Source organism: Papilio polytes, unplaced genomic scaffold (genome assembly GCF_000836215.1).
Source record: "Papilio polytes unplaced genomic scaffold, Ppol_1.0 DF822845.1, whole genome shotgun sequence".
In the NCBI taxonomy this organism is placed as follows: Eukaryota; Metazoa; Arthropoda; class Insecta; order Lepidoptera; family Papilionidae; genus Papilio; species Papilio polytes.
The window spans coordinates 428,488-446,815 of record NW_013526359.1 but is presented as its reverse complement, the minus strand read 5'-3'; the positions used below and the strand labels follow the sequence as shown (position 1 = coordinate 446,815).

At 32.1% G+C, this 18,328-nt stretch overlaps 1 protein-coding gene across 1 annotated transcript in view; it reads right to left on the bottom strand.

Moving 5' to 3' along the window:
* The window catches only part of LOC106105540 (flocculation protein FLO11-like), a 37,253-nt gene that overhangs the window by 4,760 nt on the left and 14,165 nt on the right, over positions 1–18,328 (bottom strand). The window contains exon 2 of the mRNA XM_013285913.1: positions 15,657–15,779. The gene's annotated coding sequence lies outside the window, so the exon portion shown is untranslated. The remainder of the gene's footprint in view (positions 1–15,656; positions 15,780–18,328) is intronic.

The following is an 18,328-nucleotide window of genomic DNA, read 5'->3' as shown; positions in this document are numbered from 1 at the left end:
ACAAGTCGATATTAAGAGTATTGGGAGAAAATTCTTGTTATGAAAAATATCCTTATTACATACTAGTTATTGCACGCGACTTCGTCCACGTATAATTAAAAAAAATTAGCTATATCATTTAGCCATAACGTCTTTTCTAATGGTGAAAGATTTTTTTAAATATGCCCAGTATTGAGTTATTTCAATACATACAAATCTCGAGGCTTATATTGTTTACAGATATTATAGTTTCCCATTTAACTCTGGACCCTCGGATTTGCAGGCTTTATCTTGTTGTTTTGTTTTAATAAATTCAATTAGTCTTTAATTAAAAGTAACACGATAAGTTGACCGAGCAACCTTATACCGTGTAAAGCAATAATGTTCAGGTAGGCCAGCAAGGCTCGTTGCTACGTGTCGCGGTCGAGCGTTGGCGCCGACCGACTGATACGTCCTTGCGAGTCCGCTCTCGAATTATTATTATCAAATTATTATTTGTGTCACTTAAAACTGTACAGCGAAAGTGGGTTATTCTTCAAATAAATATGAATCAAGGGTATAATTGCACGCAATTATTTCATCATTGTATTTTTTTTATCAAAAAAACGTTAGATACTAAACAGATTTTTTATGTGATTTTCTGGCACAGTTTCTTATTTTAAACCACATAATCAATGTGTAACCCTCTTTATATATTTTTTTATTGATAGAATTAAAATTTATTTCACATACTATACGAGTAAAAATATACTTTTCTCAAGTTATTAGTCTGTGGTACATTAAATGCATATTGCAAAATTATTTATAACCAAGTTAAACCAGCATTAGAAAAAGTATTTTTCAATTGCATTTCATTATGTAGCCTTATAAGTGTAATTCGATATTGTGAAAGTGATTGCAATGGGATATTATGTCAGATTGTCCCGGGGCGCGGTTTCCTACGTAAGACCAACGCCAGTGGAACGGCGCAAACTGGACCATTCATAGTAAACACTAACAGTACTGTGGTATTATCTAGGCTATTAATTTCGTTTGCTTAACTATTGGTCAAGTTGTTTAGGCGGACAGTTGCGAATGTAAACCGGATTTTTTGCGAATAATACAAAGCGATTTGAACGATGATCGCTCTAATTTGAATACGATCTTAGTTAGATACTAGCTGATACCATGCGGCAACATCCGCATGAAATTATGAAAATTTTATTTTATTGTTTACTTTTAACACAAATGTCAAAACGACAAGACATGACAAACTCTTGCTTCCTTGACGTTGGCAACAACTTATGGTCTCTTTCCTACATTAGGGTTTTTATCCAAAATATTTACCCCGTAAGTTTAATGACGTGAAAATATATAGTCTAAAGCGTGACGTAAGGATAGGGCTTGTTAATAAAAAAGGAATTATTCAAATTATGCTGTAATTGCTGACATCTTAGGCAACAAAGAAGTGAGTGTTTACGCTTTATTATCATAGTATAGATAGATATAGATATATAAGTATAGAAGTATAGATTAATAACTTAATGCAATCAATCGGATTTCCATTCGTCCCAGTGTACTACAAATCCAAACTCCTTATAGAGACTTCGGACGTAGTTGGTCGCTTGATAATAACTTTTTGTAAGTTTTATTTCATAAAATATTGTTGGTTTGGCTATAAAATCGGTAGGACCACCTTGATCTACATAAGATGCGGTCAAAAATGGACCAACTACAACAAAGAAAGACAATCTTTTGCCTTATAAACTTTGTCTGTATTTAATTAAACGTGTTTTTCATTTGTTTTCTTTTTAGATTAATGAACTAAATCTAAATCTTTATAGATAAGGTCGACTATTATTATATAATAAAAGGGAATTACCAATTGCATTATTTGATTTTTCCTTATTCCTTTTGAGAATAATAACGGACTTCGGTACAGACTGTCTGTCCCAATTTGGGTTAAAGACGTACGAGTATGTTTTTTTACTTCAATAAATATTAATTTATATTCATATATGTGTTTGTAGAAAGTTAAACAAGTAGAGAATACTAAGTAATATTTGCGATCGTCTAGCACGTGACGTAATCAAATACACTCAAAGGAAGATCATTTCCGATATATTGCGAATTTTAATAGCATCATTAGCATTTCCTTAGATATTCCAAGTTAGAATTGGTTAGAAGTTCTTAAGTTAAGGAATTAAAGTTCCCTTTCACTTAGAATTTCAAAATCTTTCGTCAATAAGGCAGGATCCTGTTACTTGAAATTTGACCACCGCAATCGTAGTATCTGCTAATGATTCTATGATACATCTGAACTGCGCGTGCGGTCACATTGAGTGAGTCCTGGACGTATAGCTAGTGCATGTGACGCGGCGCATTGTAACGGTGTGAGCGGCGGCCCGTTATGTCAGCGAGTGGGAGGCGATATGACGGTCACTGTGTTACCAGCGCATCGCGTGTACCCACTATCGAACGAAGACGCAGTCGAAACATTTGTGATATGTACCTGTCATCTATACTTGTAATAGAATTGGAGTGTCTGTAATATGAAGAATTCCAGATTTCGGGAAGATGATGTATTTGCGTTGCTAATAACGAAAATCGCCATTAGATTTTTTTTGTCTATCTGTCTGTCTGTCTGTCTGTCCTCAAGCCGTGTTAGTTATAGACGGGGATATTATAGGCTACTTTCTTATCTTAATATTGCGCGGAAGAAGTCGCGGACAACAGCTACTGTACTACTACTTTGTAAATACAAAGAAAGGTATGAAAACCTTTGATACAAGTGTATTTAAGTACGAGAAAGGTTCAGTTTCAATTTATTTCTTTAATTTGAATTGAGGAGGTCTTTTTTTTAATAAATCGCTTTATAGTTAAAGTAGTGACGAGGTAAGTCGAGTGGTAGATAATCTCTATCCATATAACGTCGATCAAAGAGCCTTGTCCCAGTGAGTGTTGCATAACGGCTCATCGTTAGAAGTGCCTTTTGCAAACGTCTTAATACCGCGGATATTGCATTATAAAAAAAAAAGTTTGATGGGACTCGCTCACGAAATTGATCTCATTTCTATTGCTTTCGGTACCAAGTATTTCATAATCTACCATAAAGTTTACGTAATTACATTGCTGTCTATGGTTAACTAGTTTAAAAATAATATTAAAGGGAGATCTTATCTACGATTCTAAATAAAATATAGCATTAATACTTTTAATAAAAAACATATCAGCACTAAAATTACCAAGAATCTAAATGTTTAATTTGCAATTTAGGGTATCTGTTTTTTTCTATAATACAATTCTGTTTAATTAAAACTATGTTTCAACAATGTTGTAAAGACCTAGGTATATTTGGTCGTTATTACAGAAGCAAAACATTACACGAGCTCAACTATCGTAATAGACAGCCTTGTTGTAGGCAACATATAATTTACTGGAACTACTCTTTTAGAATAATCTATAAGTACTAGTTTTTTACCGTATTTACTAAAAGTTCTGCACGTTAGTTTTCGCGGCCTAATGGGTAAATTAATATTTGACACACTAACCTTTATGTGCTCATTCGAATGTTAAGTATTGTATAACGCTAAGCAAAAATATTACAATCACTGGTCTCATGTTACTGCGCAGTATAAAGTTACATTAAGCGTCTGAATATTTACCGATTTTTTTTTAATTTTCAAGTTATTTTCTTTGATAAATTGTAATTTTTACCGACTTCCCAAAAGAAGGAGGTACTCAATTCGTCTGTATGTTTTTTTTGTTTAACCTTTTGGTGTTACATACATGAGATAATTTTACTCTAAAGAAAGTAGTCAATAATCATAAATAAAAAAAAATAGTCAATTGTTTTCATTTTACACATGTTTGGAATATAACTTCAAATTATAAATGAAATGTTTAACATTTCACTAGTTGATAAATCACAGGTAGCTTTTATTGTAATTAAATTTATTAAACAGTTAGTTACGTGGTTTCATCCGCTTCGGTTGGGAATCATAATGTTGATACCGGGCAGGCTACTCCCGTAACAAAAGCACGGACAATAAGCCTATTCACCGAAGACAATTAAGCTAATAACATTGGCCTATGGCGGCACGTGTGTTGAATATTATCACTATACAAGGATTACTTAACTGCTATTCTTGTATGTAACTGATTCACGAGATTACGCTTATCATAATGTGTTACGCCTACGCAGTTAGTGACTTCAATTGTTATTCCTATAAGGTAAAAGCTTTTTCGTGAACTCATCTGGAATTGCGCGATCGTTGTTGCGACATGCTCCTTTTATGTCGAGATCCTTGTAATTAATTGTAGCAGTACCTAAGTGAGGTTAGCTCAGAGGCGGTCGTTTATTTTTGCAAACATTTTGCGAGTTTTATTACATCGGATTGAGCAATTTACATTGTCTGATTTGTTAGAAATGAGAACGCCTTAAATCTGAAGCGGGTCACAGATCGATTTAAGGGAAACCTTTGGAATTATAACTATGTAGATTACTAAATACGCGATGTATCGGTCTATAGTATAATTTGCTTTGTTTATTTGTTATGTAAAGATAACAGTGGCAGTGAGGTTATTGTCCTCTGCAACAGTAAATCGTGCGTATCCTGGATGAGTCGGCAATAGAATGCAGGATGAAGGTCGTGTGGCACGCGCACGTCGGGAGCGAGCGGGACCGTGTGGGCAGGACTTTGCCTTACCCATTTAGAAGAGAGTGTGGCCCAAGACATAAGATGGAGCGGGAATTTAAAAAATTACTAATTATTTTTTTAAGAGACGGACATCGATGTCAAACTTGTTCTACTGATAGCTGTACAAGAAAATATGATTGTATACCTTTGTGCTAGAATTATTAATAGTTAGAAATAAAACATCAGACAAAACCTCCAAAGTTTAAGTTTATGACAACATTAAGTATTCATTGAGAACATATCTAGATTTTCTAGAGCTTGAGAAATTATATTCCAGATCTACATAAGAGGTTATTTTTATTATTTTTTTTTAATAATCAAAATAATTATAATCAACTAATTCCTGTCTCTTAGAACAGTTATGACCGGCGCCGCGAGTGTCGCATTCCGCGACGTTTCCTCTTTCGTTCATGGAACATTTTTTATTGTTCATTCACTTCCATACAAATGATGATTGAGAATTAAATAGAATAATTACGAAGTGACATCACGAATGCTTCTACAATGGACCCACGACTCGGTAAGGATATTATGAAAACGTTCCAGTGATTTTGTTTGAAAGTAAATATTTGTTCTTAAAAAATTACCAAAAACAATAAAAGATACTCATTTGATATCATACAATGAGTTGACATTATTAAAATATTATGTACTAATACTTCCTGCTATTCCTACTAATCCTACTAATATTATAAATGCGAAAGTTTAGATGGATGGATGGATGGATGTTTATTAAAGTTTGTAGCCTAAAGGGCTGAACAGATTTCTATGAAATTTGATAGAGATGTAGAGGATATTCTGGAAGAACACATAGTGTACTTACTTTTGTTTTTTTTTAAATTCCAAGCGGACGAAGTCGCGGACGAAAGCTAGTGTTACATACATTTTAGACAAGATTGTTGCAGCTTTTTATGGTTTACCGTTGTAAAATAATTCTCAGTCTTTTAGTGCAATGTACGCGATTCACAAATTAAATATTATCATAATAGAGATCTTGACTACCGACTGTTTAATTCCAAGAATTGTAATCGTTTTAATAAACTACCGATGTAATCCTTTACAATAAAACGTAACAGCAGAGTTACATAAAAATGTTAAGAAATTGTAAATCGTTTGATACCGGAAACGAGAGAAAAGTTCCGTAGTTTGTGCAGTAAATGAATAAGATTTTTATGTAGATTATGAATTTAATATAGATAGTATATAGTCAGTTAGAATAATGAATCTCCACAATTTTTAAACAGGAAGTTTTTCTACTTATGACATTGCATAGTACGATTTATAACAAACAATTACTTGCTTTTAAAGATTTTTTATAAATAATTAACTAAAATTTTCTTATGAAAAACGAAGACTATTTGATTAAAGTTTTCCAGAATTGGAATTACAATAACTGAAGGTTGAAATAATTTTACTGCACAAATCAATCAAACGGATAATTATAAATAAAATAATTTCCACGTCGGGAAATCAATATAAGAATCCTTCATAGTTAACAACTGTATCCGATCTTGTATCCGGTACGTCACGTTCAATCGTGAAAACGGCCTTTACACGATAATAACAATGTTTAAATTGTAGGTGTTAATGAAGAATTATATTGTCGTTTCCAGTTGGCATCAACGCCTTGGTATCAAGATTCCCATGGCCTTCCTTTGGCCGTGTGTACTTCATTTGTTACTACCAAATTGTTTCATATCCGGTACTTCCTTATTCCCTTCCATTGGTTAGATGCAACTGGCTGTTTGCACTTGCGAACGAAAATATAATTTGCAATCAAAGTATTTTTTAAGCGTCATAGTTATCAAAAATATGTATTCAAATCCACGTATCAGTATAGAGCTTTGACTCAATTCTCTCTCTCGTTACAGTGTGTTAGATAGTCAATTGTTTTGTATCTGCCATAAAATAATAAGATCAAATTACTACTTAGTACACTGTAAAGTGTAATTAACTTTACGAAGTAGAGTAATTCCACAATAATTAACATTTCGTAACCGGTTGAAGCTATTTCATACAGTATTAAGTAGCCTATCATATCTATCCGACGCTATTTAATGAACGTGTTCTTGATTATAAAATAATATGGTGTTATGTGTTGATTACGTTTTGAAAGGTATGATCTATGAACTGATTTAGGCCATACAGAATCTAAGTGAAATTATTTTTTCTAAAATTATATTATGAAACTAAACTATCCCAGAACTCTTTAGTCCCGCTTTGATTCCTTTCCTATATGGAGGTGCGCACACTATTCGATATTTATTCTGCAACTAAACAGTTGAACTGGCTGCGAAATAATCGACAATCGCACACAGTTGTGCGATAGTTTAGTCAAAGGTGAGCGGCCTTAATTTAAAGATGTAGCTAGTAAATTCGTTTCTTTGAATTTTGTTTGTATGTGATGGGTATTCGTAGTATTAAACAGAAGAAGTCCTTAGTAATGAGTATTGCAAGAATGATTACAAGAGGTTTTACTTTGAAAGACATAAAGTCAATACGTGCGTGAATAGATGGAACATAAATAATGCTAATATGAATTTTATCATTTTCAAATTTGAAACTAAGGTGTCTTATTTTAATTGCCACAAAGATAAATTGAATAAAGTTGTCCAGAGTGCTAATGTTTATTTGAAAGGGTGGCAAAGATCGACGTTATTGTATATCTTGTGTGATTCTACATTTGTGCTGGCGATTGAATATAATTTATTATGAAACTTACAGTAGGTATAATATTATCATGCAGAACCAGTTATGTTGATCTTTGTATACAATTAAATTCAGAGCAAGATGATCTTGAGTATGTGCTCTTTGTTAGTGAGTAAGTCTCTAAAATGGCATTGCATTGTCCGGTCAAAGTCAGGGTGAGATCGGAGCTACAGCGATGTTGAACAAGTTCCTCGCTCCAGTGTTTGCGATGTTAGACATCATAGTTTATGTTATGCAAACTATGTAAGGCGTGTCCAACATTCCTAGTGACAATGTGATCAGTTCTAGAATAGACAATGGTGAAAGCAGCATTGTACTCTGCCTGTCTTCTACAATGTCATATCGATGTTCTTGTTTAGTATTCTGTGTCAATAAATTGCAATGCATAAATATTATGACCTCTGGTATTTCAATCTTCAGATGTTGCAACTGAATTATTAGATACTAGTTTTCGCCCGCGACTCCGTCCGCGCGGTATTAAAAAAACAAAAGCAAGTAGGCTATGTGGTCTTCTAGACTATGCTCTACCTCTATACCAAATTTCAGCCGTTTAGGCTACAAACTCTGACAAACATCCATCCATCTAAACTTTCCCATTTATTAGATATGGTGTTTTTTACTCGCATTTCAACGTAATACTTTTGTTATCTTTGAATCTATAGACAAATTTTGTAAGGATTTTTACCGCAGCAACATGAGCTTTATTTTTAAAAAGTCGAGAGCTACAGGTAGTATAATAAAATTATTTAAACGCCAATATAAAATAGCAGTTAATACGATCAGGTTTAATACAAAGTTCTTACTTCTCAAGAACGTTGATAACGAGTTTTATGTCCTTTTTGACATCTACAAAAGCGGTACATTCACTCCAATATAAAAAAGGAGGAAAATAGACTTGTACTAAAACGGCTAATACAGACTAACATAGCATTAAGAAGCGTAATAATGCTTGCATTTAGTTAAAAAATATATCTGACATTATTGAACAAAAAATACGCCTTATTGAATTTTCGTGCAGACAGACCGAATATAAAAAAGCCTTTGTTCTTTAACTAAAATTTTTAGGTAAAAATAAATTAAAACATGATAATGTTTGACATACTACTCATCAGATACATAACATTAGAGGACTGATAGATTATCTTTTAGTGGGATAACTTTTATGATTAACTAGCTTTCGCCCACGACTCTTGGCGCGAAATAAAACAAAACACAAAAAACTTATTTGTTGTTCCAGACTATCCTTTACTTCTACGCCAAATTTCATCAAAATCCGTTCCGCAGTTTAGGCTAAAAACTCTAACAAACACCCATCTAAACTTTCGCATTTATAATATTAATACGATTCGACAGTTTTAAGTTGATCGGGAAGAATAACAGATTTCATAAATTTAATATTAGTGTAGTTAGTTGACGTTACTCTCTTTGGACTATTGCCAAGGATGCTGTAATGATAAACATTACGTATGCTTCTTCTCACATATGCAGATCATACAATATTATAATATTCATCATAGAATATTATAAATGCGAAAGTTTAGATGGATGGATGTTTGTTAGAGTTTGTAGCCTAAGCTACTGAATGGATCTAGATGAAATTTGGCATACATGTAGATGATAGTTTGGAAGAACACATTGACTACTTACTTTTGTTTTTTTTTTAATTACACGCGGACGGAGTCGCGGGCGAAAGCTAGTAGTTTTACAAATTACAGTGAATCATACAGGATGCTAAATTAACCGGCCAGTGGGCGTGATGTCTACGGGACGACTGCGCATTGCCAACAGATTGTTGTATGCCAAGGACGTTATTATGATTTCTATCCGATATTCAAATCTCTAAAGCATTTTAGTGTACTCTGTAATAAGATGTAACTTCTAAATGCAGCTTATTAAGGCTTTATCTCGACGATTTTTATTCATTTCCAATAATGAACTCTTTCTTTTTTCGTTCGTTTCTCTAAAAATAAAAGACCACTTTATTTCTTTCAAATAATAGTAAAATAGCGGTAATATGAGTTGACGAGACGATGGGGACATAAACCAGCAACTGTTAAAAATGAATTAGGATAGCTACAAAGGAAGAGTAAGACCGAAGAAAGTATGGATGAAATGTGAAAGAGGATATACTTAAGAAGGGAGTGGATTCAGATATGACGGCTGATAGAAAAGTATGGAAGAGCAGCAAACTGTGCTGACCCTCCAAAAGGGACAAGGGCAAGTTGATGATGATTTGAGATGACAGTTATAGGATAAAAATAAGTAAGCTAAATGTTTTACATTGTCTTAGTGTTAATTTCATACTGTAAAATGTTTTTCTTCGCGGAAAGTAGTAGTAGGCATGTTTTATCTGCATTAAATGGATCAGATTGACGACCTATTAAGAGTGTGTATGTAAGCTACGAGCATGCAAACAGTATGTCGGGTTCGTGCCAAATGGTAAACAGTGTCACTATACATGTCATTTAGTAAAACACTCGGTGGAGTTGACGCGTAGTATCTATAGCTACAGATCTATTTTTGCCACGGTAATTTTAAACTTATTACAAAAGGCGTAATCAAAGTAGGGTGAGATGGATTGATGTTTGTTAAAAGGTAAGGAATGGGTGTTTACATTTGGATTATATCTGAAACACGGATACATTACAGTCTGGAATAGGATATAATGTACTTTTATTACAAAAACCTATTTAAATATTCTTAAAATAAATAATTTTAAATTTAATTTTCTTAAAAAAATAACCTGCGTTATGTTAATTACATTTTTTAAATTCCACGCTGACGAATTTGCGGGCAATAGTTCGTATAACATAGATTATATTTCGTTGATTTAAATAATCTTTTTAATCTGTGATAGATTCTTTATTATCAAGTGAACATGCTAAAGCTTGCTCCGGTGACATATCAGATATTATTAACTAACAATCGAAGCCAGTTTTATGATTTGTTTTTGATAAAGATATGTAGATCAGTTTATGTCCTCTACTTAACATTTTCCTCCAAATATCAAGGGTAAATTACAAATATTCTAAGCTGTAGAATATCAATAGTACCTGGGTACCAGTGCGGTGTACAATTTTTAACGAGTATTAAAAAAACCTTTAAAAGGACATCAATAAAACAAACATTAACAAAAACTGGTATTAAGGATCTGATATTATTAGATTAAAATTAAGATACAATTAAAATAACCTTACTTATAAGGTGAATGTAGACAATAAAACGACCGATGACATCACATAAATCGACAAGTAAATGTTTCCAGCGAAATGTAAGTATTTATATTTTAAAAGACTGCAACTATATTCTGTTAAACCGGAATGTGGTAATGTATTCATGTTGCTTCTTGCGCCAGAAATAGGCACCAACATTGCAAGGGACAAGCACCATTAAAATTTTACATCGATTCAAATTTACACATTGAAAGAGGGATTGTCCAACCTGACTGTAATTAATAAATTTCTCACAGTAAATTAAATGAACTGCTCAAGATTCGATAGTACCAAATATCTAAAATTTCATTTATTTTTGATGCAAAAAACCTTATGCATGATAATTATTTTAGTCTAACACCCGCTTGATAAGAAAATGAGATACATCTGGCTACTAGCACACAGTTCAATTTACTACGCGTAAAGATACCACACTATCGAATATGCTTACAGGCGTGTCTTAGTCAAGAAGACACGAGTCTCATCTTGTTCGATGATCCGCTAACGAGTGTAGTTACATAATAGTATGTTTTGATCCAAATCGTAAGTACACCATAGAGAATTGCACGTTGCAGGTGGGCGGGCCTCTCGTGACGGCCGCTGCGCAATCTTGCGCAACCTCGGAACGCATTCAACCCGCTTTTACTCGACACTCGTTTACATGGAATGCTTCAATTACGTAAAACTGTATCAAAATTTGTATTCACGTAGAATTCGCATTCGTGGTACATTCTTGTAACATCGTGGACTCTTACTCACTAGTGATTGATCGAGGTAGTCTGAGGATTTCAAGCCTAGCGTCTTATAGGCACCTATTTCTGCATTCTATCTTTTGGTAATATTCTTGTAAAGACATCGAACGGCGTTATACTTTGTAATTAAATGATCGAGCATTTACAACATTTAATTGCAAAGTATAGGCTAAGCTACCTATATTTTGTTGAATTGAAGCCCTTAAGCAAAATGTTCTTGCATTAAATATTCCGCTATTTACAAAACTAGGTCTACTTATGCAAGGCAAACTTTTACTTTCATCGTAACGGCCGGAATTAGATAAAAAAACGATCTTTTTTGCTCATACTAATTCATTATTTCGAGGCGTTAATTTTTTGTCGACTATCTTATGAAGCAGGTAGTGAATAACGGAGTATATAACGTTTCAAAACAATTAACATCCAATTAGTTTGGAGTTAAACTCCTTGTAAACATGTGTTACACTAATAATTGCTTATTACCTGACATTGACCCTAGAGTGGGTGATGAAATGTAACAACTTTAAATTTTTAGTCACGCATAAGTTGTCAAATAAATTGAAATTAAAAAATCTAAAAATCGTCTTACTGCGGCATGGTATAAATTATATTAGTAAGTAGGCATTTTAGAACAGTGGAATTAGTAATTATTTAAATACAGTTTCATGGCTTTTAATTATTTTTTTGGACCTCAAACGTGATTGAAATAAAAACTTGTGTTCGTTCACTATTACCTCGGGTCTATAGCATTCGAATATTGATATGGGCTGTCACGACAGCTATTTTTCAAACCACGGCTACAATAATGATGAATGTGTGTTTAAACATTTATCCGCATGCTGCGCGGGACTTTCAACTATTGATACAAACGTCCTTGACATTTCGTTACACTTCCCAGCCGCCTCTCCGACTTGCCGCCTCTCGACAGAGAGTCGACCGCCGCACAGACCTTTAGATAGAACCTTCATAATACACGAATCAATTTTATTACACACATTAAAATTCTTTGAAATCTTAAACATAACATTTAGCAAGAGGTCTGAGATTATCACCTTTAAGACACAATATAACTATTGGTTAAAATGGGTTTAAATTAAACTATTAGTTCAATGATTTTTATAATATTTTTGGTAAAATTTTAAAGTGTAAAATAAATAGTACATAAATTTTTACATGCAATACTTAAAACATTGCAAATGAAAAGCTATCGGAAAATTAAAAAATTTTAGATATAAAGTATACTTGGGTAAGAAATCTATAAAGTAAACTTTAACCACAAACTGATCGTAGTTTGAACTATACAAGTAACTTTATTCGAGAGTTCTTTCCTGAGCAGAAGTTTGAATTGATACTTTACTATACCAAGCAGCGAACAAACAAAAGTTTTTTTTAAATATAATTGTTCGCAGTTCAAAGTATATATATATGTCAATAAGCCAAGGTTAATCGGTCTGATATAAAATTACCGGCTTCATAAGTAACAAGCATAGATTACAATCCGCATTGTTTATGCAGGAAATAATTAAAACATTTTTATCATTAGTAAAAAAATGCCATACTATCACGTTTCTTGTTTAGCTACAGCTGTGTTGAAGTTAGTATATGTTACGTTCTATAAATTATTAATATCAATAACAATAATTTGCTGAGAAATTAAAAAACTCGATTGAATGTCTAAGAAAATCAGCGAAAGAAGACATTGATTGACCTCACTCAAATCTTTTCACTGATTTAAGTTCTCAGTGGCAACTGAACTACATACAAAAACACTTTAATACGCGCAAAAAACTATACTTTCCCGTGCAAAAACTTATAATTAGAGAATAATTATTATTATTAATTAACCTTTAATAATCCCGTTACTGTCGAAATGTCACAGTGCAGTAAAAAGGCCGGCGTAACAAGCAACAAGCAAGCTTTCTACAAAAGTAGGTAAGTAAACCTTACAATTATGATGTATGAACAGTTATTATAAAAATATAGTGAACGTCAAACTGTTTGACTTCAAAGAGTCTTGCCAACACAGTTTGTATGCGTATATGTTTTCCTATGTTATTAAAACTATAAACTGATTTATTCTTATACGAAATTTAGTTATAAACAATTTAATTGTCAAATTAAGTCATAAAAAATCGACGAATTAGTGATAAAGATTAACAGGTCTTTCTTAAGAATGACTTGATATCGAGTATTAGTGAACGGCAGACATTAAATGACCATATCAAGGTCGTTCGATATTCTTAATATTTATAACGAAAAATTTTATTTCTTAATATTGGAGAAGGAGAGAAAGTATTAAGATAGAATGTGAATGGCTACAAAGGAAGAGGAAGACAGAAGAAAGTATGAATGGATTGTGTGAAAGAGGATACGCTTAAGAAAGGAGTGGATTCAGATGTGACGGCTGATAGAGATGTATGGAGGAGCAGCATATACTGTGCCGACCCTCTGTAAGGGATAAGGGCAACTGGATGATAATGAGTATTAGAGAAAGAGTATCTTCTCAACGTAAACATAATAATTACGGAAATTCTAAATAAGTAGAGTATAGTGTTGCAGCTCATCATTAATTTTGCTTTTTATTGCATTTAACAAGACACAAAAGAAAGTTAAAAAAAGACGGGGTAAAATGGTAACATACCCCGTCTTTTTTATAACTGTTACTTTTTTTTAAAACGGATATTAACTGCATCGAAAGTTAATTTAAACGTCTAAGGACATTTGAATCGTAAGACAAAATGATTTCCTTAAATGTTTGCAAAAGGCGTACTATGCAACAAAGAAACTCCGTCTATATTTAGCCTGTTGATTGATGGCCTGTAAATAATGTGTTCGAAATTTCAACTGCACTTTGCTTGGTCAATGGAGCAAAACGAATTGACGATCGCGATTCAGGTGTTACTGTTATTTCAGTATTGTTGTGTTATTATTGACGTACAGACAAAATTACTTCGAATGTTTTGTATATAATAAGCACGCGCACAACTTTGACTATACTATCGCTTGACTGTTTGGTCGCACTTTGATTCCTTCGACTATATGGAGGTGCGCGATTTTTAGTTGTGAAACTAAACAGTTGCATTCGCTGTGAAACAACAGACAATCGCATAGTTGTGCGATTGTTTAGTCAAAGGTGTGCGCACGCTCAAAGTCGTATCATTAGTTGGTATTCGATGTACAAATGATTGATGATATTCGATAATATCGCAATCATTTGCAAGATTTGTACAATTTGATTTATAATATACAATCTATATGAGATATTAATTAGCTAAGAAAAGAAATTTAGTTATGTCTTAATTAATCTACGACTTTTGTAAAATGAAGTCTTTTAATCTATACTATTATAATAAAGCGTAAACACACACTTCTTTGTTGCCTAAGATGTCAGCAATTACAGGAGATTTTTGAATAATACTTTTTTAAATAAAAAGCCCTACACTTACGTCACGCTTTAGGCTACATATTTTAACGCCATTAAACTTACGGAGTAAATATTTTGGATAAAAACCCTAATGTGAGAAAGAGACCATAAGTTGCTGCCAACATTAAGGAAGCAAAATTGTCATCATGTCATGTCATTTTAACATTTGTAATTTGACAAATGTAAAAAATAAAATAAAATCCTCATAATTTTATGCGGATGAAATCGCACGAGAATAGCTAGTTAAATTATATTTAACTATGTAATAGTTTAGCAAATCATGTTTTAGTTATCGGAGGTTAGAATTTTAATTATTTATTTCAAGTAATAGTAAAGTCTAATTGCACAAGATTGTTTTCGATCTGATCTAAAGTTCTTTGAGTGAAACTTGCCAAATGTACGACAGATTGCAAAATCCTTTACAAAGATTTGTAATAACATACGTATTTGTTATTATATTTAAAAGATCAACTGTGAAATGTAACTGACAAATAATAACCTACAAAGTCATTAAAACTGCATGATTGTTTGCTTGCAGCATTAAAGATTTCTTATTGACAAATAGCAAATTGAATTTCAAGTAAGGAGATTATTACAATAAGATGGTTAATGCAATATTTCATCGACCTTTACAGTAGCCAGTTAGAATTATTAATTGAATTGACAGTTATTAATAATACTATTGTTGAATTAATAATGTACTTTATACATTTAATTTAATCTTTGTAAACAAAAAGTAAAAAATAGATTAACAAAATTCTCGTAACAAAAAATATTTGAGTTCAACGCTACAATTACGTTTGTGCTAAGACAAAATGGTCGAAATCGAAACCAATTTTATCTGCGTAGATCTTTTAATAAGGATAGTAAAAAAATTTGGATAGTGGATATTGGATAGTACCTCAATGTGAGCGGTAGTGCGCGGTGAGAGCGTGTCGGCTAGCCGTGCATCCGCATCGTGTCTGTCGCCCCACCACCTCACGTCACCAGCTCACCAGCACCAGTACAGCCGGCTGGCCATATCCTGAAAGAAAACAAAGATTTAAAATGTCCGCTATTTGTGAACAATACACGATTTTAGTAAGTTTGAACAATATGTTTGTGGAATATAATTTTATGTGATTTATCTTTTAGAGTATTTTTTATGTTTGTGGAATAAAAATTATTATTTTGATATTAAATATTTCTCGGGAAACAATACAAATGTTAAACTGTTCACTGGTTAAAAATGAAGCGTTATGTTAAATTGAGATCGGCTTCTGTTTTTAAATTAAATGTAGGTATTTAAAAAATCAGACGCTACGTTACTTAATTGTGATGGGACTGATTTAAATTCTACACAGTACTTGTTGCGTCGGTCGTAACGTTAACAATCAAGTGAGTTATTTAATACTGTTCTTTTGGTTAATACGATAATGTGGTTTTAATTTTTTTATAAATGCTTTTCAGTTGGCCTTCATTTGATGGAGTTTACAACCAACATAACCTTATAAATTATTTGAAATATAAAATAATTACACAAGAAACAACAAAAACAAGTAAGTAAATTTAATGGAGAGTAAGACAAAATAATCCCGTTTTGTGGTTTAATTGTATCTTGTTCTAAAACATGGTATTTATTATAATTTTTAAAATAAGACAATTATAGCTAGCGTCGACTTTTGAGGTTATTGTATTACATTACCTTAAATTATTTTATGTACACTTATAATTATCCCTTTAAAAATGTTTTTATAGTATATTTTGAATACCATTTATTGTTTCTGAGTTATTCGGAATACGTAATACGTAGACAAAGAACATAAATTAGTCCCACTTTGTAACGCGCCATGACACCTTATGTGTTATGTTTTGAACTAGTCGTGTTATATCATTATACAATGTTGTAAATTTCAAATGTCATAATGCGAGATATTTAACATACTTTCCAACAAAATATTTAGCGTGAAATTGGAAGAATAAATATAGATTAAATTTAGGAGCCATTTATAAAATTTGTCTAGAGATTATAAATACAACGAAAGATCACAGATAATAAAAAGTTATGAGGTTTTTAGATTTTCTATACCAAGTTTCTATACAAGTAGAGATAAAAAAATCGATTATTCTTTTTAAGGTCTATTAATAATTATCTGTATTGAGAATATTGTTAGGGCGTTCTGTTATTAAAACATATTACATGGAGCTTGAACATATTGGTGAAATGGATCCATAGTAGCTCTGAAAACTTTTTTTATGAGGTTGGAAACAGTACTACTGTATGCAATGTCATATTTGCAGACATTTCTAGAGACTTCTATTGACGTCATCAACTGATGCAGGTATCATAAACATTTTAAAATTGTTATGAGTTATAAGAAAAGGAAATATTTTACGAGCTAGCTGTTGTATTTTGCTATTTTTTTAAATGTAATGTTCCGTGAACAACACTTTTATTCGTTTTGTACATATGTCCGGGTCAATATTGATATGTTTATTTGATTTTTTTATGTTGTATTAGGTTTAAAACAAGTTTGTGATGCGATATTATTTAAATAATTAATATCGAGTAGCTATGAGTATAATGTTTTGATATAATCAATTATCGATTAACATTACGAGTATATTTATAATAATTAAATAATAATAAATAATGTATTATTCAAACAAAGTTAATATAAATTAGATATTGGCTATTAAACGTTTGAGTTAATGGTTTAATCGGATAGTTAAGAGATAGGCGGCTACTGGTCACATTAAATTGATTTTCAAGAAGATATTCACAGAATTTCTTAAATATTTTTCGTGCGTGGAAACTACTCATTGCCTCATGACGTCACAATACAGACGTGACGGTACTGAGAGAGTCATCGCGAAACTCTACACACGATAATATTACCAAATATTTAATATGGTATTAAAACGCATAGCAAAGGATTAAAGAACGAATATCGAAAATTACAAAATAAAGTTTAGTATTACCAGTTATTAACAAACATTGACAGGCATCAGATACTATTGTATTATTATACGATAATAATACACCTGTTTAATAATAATAGTATTCCATTATTTTAATGAAACGCCTCACAAAAAGTCATAAGGTCAAGATTCTTATTGAAAATGTCATGTATCTAATTTATGAGACGGTTTGCGATATCGCGAAATATCAAATCTATTGTGACGAAGAATTGTCGATATTTTGGTCACCTGGTGATTACGTCACTGATGAAATTTGAGCAAAGGTTACTTATGAAACTTATATAACGTGCATTTTGTTTGTAATTTCTTTGTATCTCGCGACTCAATTATTAATTGCAAATCTAATTGTTGATTAGTTTAATATTTGAACAGTTTATTATTGCAAAATTCATGTACACTGCCTAATATTATAAATAGAGTGTGTGGAACGTGAAAGGTATAAGTTTATACTTATGTTTATTTTGTACAAACCTGAATGCAAGTGAAAAAGTCACGTAAATAGATGTAAAAGCAACAAAATGCACATACGAATAGATATTTTGTAAGGCCTTGAAAATTAGAGCTATATTCTAAATAAATCAATGATCTCACTGATACGAGAGTATTAAAATG